Raw genomic sequence first — 5,254 nt, forward strand, 5'->3', positions numbered from 1 at the left:
GTGGGGGCAAACCGTAAGCGCGATGGCAGAGGCAGTTGTGACCCTCACTTTCCCCTCCTACTGGAATTTTCCTATGGATTTATATGATTTTATATATTATATATAAGAAAAATTGTTTCGAAGAGGCTGGTACATAGATACACAGCAATGAAAAATCAAATGTCGATATGCACAAGCACGAATTTCATTACCTGCACCATCTCATCGTCTGCGGATGCAACTTTAGGAACATTTTCATCGAAAAAATGCGAATGTTTGCTCTGGTGGGTATTTCTCATCTCTTTAATGATAGCCCCACCTTTACCAATAATACATCCATTCTAGAGGCCGGTACAAGTAAACGAGTCGTAATCACGAGAATCACCTGAGTCTTTTTCTATTTTCTCACTGCATCGTTGTTGCAACCGATTTAATCGCATCAATAGTCCGAGATGGACCTTCAAACATCTACAATAATTCACAACTGAATTGGTCACATTGAGCATACCTCGGTTAACTACAGAAGTAAAATTACGTAAAGCATGCCCACCTCCTTCGCAGAAACGGATATAACACAATCATCTCCATCAGCACCAGCGCTATCGACTACGACAAATGCTCCTGATTCCTGTCTAATTTGTTTAATAATAGCACCACCTTTCCCAATCACAGCCCCGAGATTTTCAGTTGGGCAAACTAAACGAAGTGAAAATTCCTTCGGGGCAGAAGACCATTCTGGGCCATCAATTTTGTGATTCATATAAGGACCCATTAATGAGGTTGCACCCAAAAGTGTGCCACTAGCGTTTGAGTTATTAAATGTAATCCCAGATCTATAAATGCTAGGCGAACTCAATAGTGAATGCTGTGATCGCGAGGGATTATCATGAATCCTTGATGCTACTTGGTAAAGTGCATTCATCACAACAGTGGTTTCCCCAGTAATCTGAGAATTCAAATGCAAGCAAATCATCTTCAACTATAAGGGAATAATGTGAATCTAATATCAAAAGCATCATTGAACTGAAAATATCAGCTCAAAGTACGATCAATAACATTAACATGGCAGGAACCATATTCCATTCATCAACAAAAAAAACTTCCAGTTCTCATTAAAAAAACCACCAATGACCAAACCATTTCAAGTAATCAGATATTAAAATCAGACTGTACAACCCCAGTTTCGGATAAGTAACAACTCGAAAGGCAAGATACTAATGTTTGAGTTCTGACAAACCATTCGTAAAAATATAGACTCTTGTCATTCAATTTTACTCGAAGGATATAGTCTAAAGAACAAACAAAAAGAATCAGCTCATGCATGTTTAGGAATCTTATTTATACAACATAAACAGAAGTTGTAAAAGTACCTGTATAACCTCATCAGAACTCAAAGCACAAGGAGGTAAATGCTCGCTGCCCAATATCCTAATCTGAGCATGGGTGTCAATACGTATGTTCTGGATTATTTGCCCCCCTTTCCCAATCACACAGCCGATCTGATCCGAGGGCACAAGCAAGCGAACCGTAACTTGGAGAGGTTCGTCGAATGTGCCATTGACCGGCAACTCCTCAGACACCACCCTTTCATGCACCCTAAACAGAGCATCTTGTGCAGGTGAAACAGCCTCATTGCCATAACTATTGGTTTCAATGCTAGTGCTATAAATGGTGACTACACGTTCCTCACACCCTGGAATTGTTTCACTAATTCGAATCCGAGCCTGAGTCTGGGCTCTCAGTTGTTTAGCAATATCCCCACCAATTCCAATAATGCTCCCGATTTTTCTCAACGGGCACAAATAACGGTAAACTGTGTCATCGGGCCCAATGTGATTAGCTTCTTTTTCATCATTTCCAGGGATTCTTCTACCTCCTCCATTTCCAGAGTAATCAGAGAGCATTTGAGACCGTTTTCCATAATCACTTCCGCTGACCCATTCTATAGAAGAACTTGATACAACCTACTCCACCGGCAAATCCAATCAATTTTCCATCATACGAGGCGGCAATAAATCAAGAATCCAATTTAAACACAAATGGCCAAATAAATATGCACAGCCTATCCACCCTAAACACGGACCACGACAAACACATACACAATGAAGAAAAGAAATGAAATATAAAAATCATCAGCGCACGAAACAAAATTCATGTTCTGGCCTGAGCAAATAGCCAAAGAACCATTTTTTATTTCAACATTTCTTATCCCAATAAGTGATAAAAGTTTTTTCCATCAACGGGAAAAACCCATTAAACTAAAAAATCCTAATTAATCAAAAACAAAAACTGATTCAATAATTCACGAAAAAGATTGCTCCTTTATGTAAACAAAACATTATTCCCATATTTATTTCATACTCACCAATCCGTAAGCATGAAAGCAGTCAAATTTGATTTAAAAAAAAAATCAAAACTTACAATTCTGAATAAACAGAGAGGGTCCTCTCGCCGTTAAGGCGCAAATGTTGTATGGAACCAGTACTACGTTGCACTGTGTGTTCTGTGTCTAACCGCTTCCGAAATACCCCATTTTGCAAGAAATATGATATATTTTTAAAATATCTTCTTATTTTTCTTTTTTCCTTTTTTTTTATTATTTTGAAAATTCTTAAAATAGCTGGTAAATATAATTTTCAGAGGACTAAAAAAAAAGGTTGGACATTGGAGATAATATTAAGGCAAAAATTTGTGTGAGACGATATCACGGGTCGTATTTTGTGAGACGGATTTTTTATTTGGATCATTCATGAAAAAATATTATTTTTTATGATAAGAGTTTTCTTTTTATTGTGATAATCGATAGGGTTGACTCGTCTCGTAGATAAAGATTTGTGAGATCATCTCACAAAAGATCTATTCTAATATTGAAATATCAATATAGAATATCCATTTGCTTATTCTTTACTCTTTGCTAATATTTTGCATTTTGAATGAAATAAAATAATTCTTTCCTCTAAAGTATTTAGAAACAAAGTTATTAATTATTCGATCATTTTGATTGTTGGGATATGATTTTGTTTTTGTCACTTAGTTTCTCTCTTGGTTGGTCATGCTTATAATACGACGATAATATTCAATAATATTATAAGTTTTTTTCCATAAAAAATGGTTATAATAATTTATCTTTTTATTTATTATTATTTTTATTTTTCTCAAAACACATCTGATCAATGTTCAAATTACACGTTTCATTTTATCATAGGGTAATTTTTTTATTTAATCTATTGATCAATTTTTATTAAAAAAAAACATGGAATAAGTCAAAGATTTGTGAAACCTGTGCAATACAGAAATTAGGCTTGAATTTCATGATGAATGTGAAACTAAGGTTTAACAAAAATTATGAATTGTTGTTGCGGTATATAAATATTATCACATTCTAATTTGGTTCATATATAAATGATTAAATTTTGAATTATAATATATGGTGCACAATGTTATAAATATATTTTTATTGCAGATGATTATCTTATTTAGTTAGATTTGAAATACTTTTAAACAATATAAATATGACAAGATATATTTGTAAAGATTTGTATATTGTAATCTTCTCCAATAAATAGGGGCGACTGATTTCAATGAAATTATATTTGATTATTGACTCATCTCTATTTTCTTTTATGAATTTTCTCTACTCATATATTTTTTTATTATTGTTTATAACACGTTATCAACACGATACTGTAAACGACTGAGAATGAACATATTTCTCGTTCTACTGATGCTATTGGATACCACATCGTGTTGTCAATACTTATTTATGAGATATTTGTTAGTGCTCTAGAAGTAGCACAATTATAATTATTGATATATTGGTGTCCGTGAAATACAGTGTTCTAAAAATCCCCGCATAGAACCACCTAGGCGGCGCCTAGACGCTGGACCGCCCCGATTTTAAGTTAGTCGAAACTTCTAGACCCCACCATATTAATCGGGCGCCGCCTGGCGTGAAAACCGCCGATGCTATTTTACAATTAAAAATCCACCTAGGCGGTTTACACTTAAAAAAACAAATTATGATATTCCTAATTATAGTATATATATGCACATCACTACCTAGCCGGATTTATGTTGGAAAAAATGTTGAACAAATTTAATTTTCATTGTACAACGTTGTAGTAAAGTAGTAAACTGATGTGGATGATTCATATATAAAAATTTATTAATATATATTTATTATTACAATTTTAAATTTTATAATAATATATATTTCATATACAACATAATACTCATGAACTACTTAATAAATTTAAACTTTACAAAAAAACCGCCTAGACAACCGCCTAGGCGCTAGGAAATAGATAATCGCCCGACTATCGTCTACCGCTTTTAGAACACTGGTGAAATATATGATGTTGATGACTCTAAAGTAGCACAACATCATTTTATATTGATAAAAATTCAGAATTAATAAGATTAAATGTATTGAGAATCCAATAGATTGGTGATATAACATATTAAGAATATAAAGAAATTCATAGTAAAGATATGATGTGTGATTTCATATATTGATAAACTGAAGATATTCAGGAGTCCAAGATCCATAAGTATTATTGAAAGATATATATCTATGCCAAAGTATATCAATATTTATAAAAAAATATCTGTCAAAAAGATCAAAAACTTGTTGATATTCATGAAGAATATATATATTTGTATATGTGTGTGCGTGTGTGTGTGTGACCACAATGTTTGAAGAGAATATATGATCGAAAAAAAAATAAATTATAAACAGACTAAATTGATATCATCGTTTATATTATATATTGATGGTTCTAATAATCTATGCACGATCATGGCAATGAATTGAGCTTTGAACATTAAACATCTTATAGAGAATGGATCATATTAATTAAACAACTTTGAATAATTGTCTTCATTTATTTCTCTTTGAATAAAAAAATACTATAACTCAGATATTGAAATTGAGAAATTGAAAATAGAAAATTTGTAGTGCCCAAATTCAGTACACATATAACCCATGCAATTACTTAATTATTAAAGCATTTATTTAAATTTAAATTGAGTTTTAGCTATGCATGATTTATTTAAATACATTATTTTAAATTATTTATGTTTATGTGATGCACGTTAAAATGTGTTTCGAGTTTCATGTTTTCAGGCGATTATTCGAGGCGAGATCGATGAATAGAGACCGTGACGAGTTTGACAATTTTTAAATACGGTATCTTATTTTAAGTTGAGGTTGGGGCATTTTAAAATAATTTATTAAGTTTTAGTATTATAAAGGCCTAATTTAATTATTTGGTGA

The 5,254-nt window shown here is 32.4% G+C and overlaps 1 pseudogene; it reads right to left on the bottom strand.

The window, feature by feature from the left end:
* Positions 1 to 140: 140 nt before the first annotated feature.
* Positions 141 to 1,936, bottom strand: LOC140821483 (RNA-binding KH domain-containing protein RCF3-like; annotated as a pseudogene).
* Positions 1,937 to 5,254: the final 3,318 nt, after the last annotated feature.

The sequence above is a fragment of the Primulina eburnea genome, unplaced genomic scaffold, assembly GCF_022965805.1.
Source record: "Primulina eburnea isolate SZY01 unplaced genomic scaffold, ASM2296580v1 ctg582, whole genome shotgun sequence".
Lineage (NCBI taxonomy): Eukaryota > Viridiplantae > Streptophyta > Magnoliopsida > Lamiales > Gesneriaceae > Primulina > Primulina eburnea.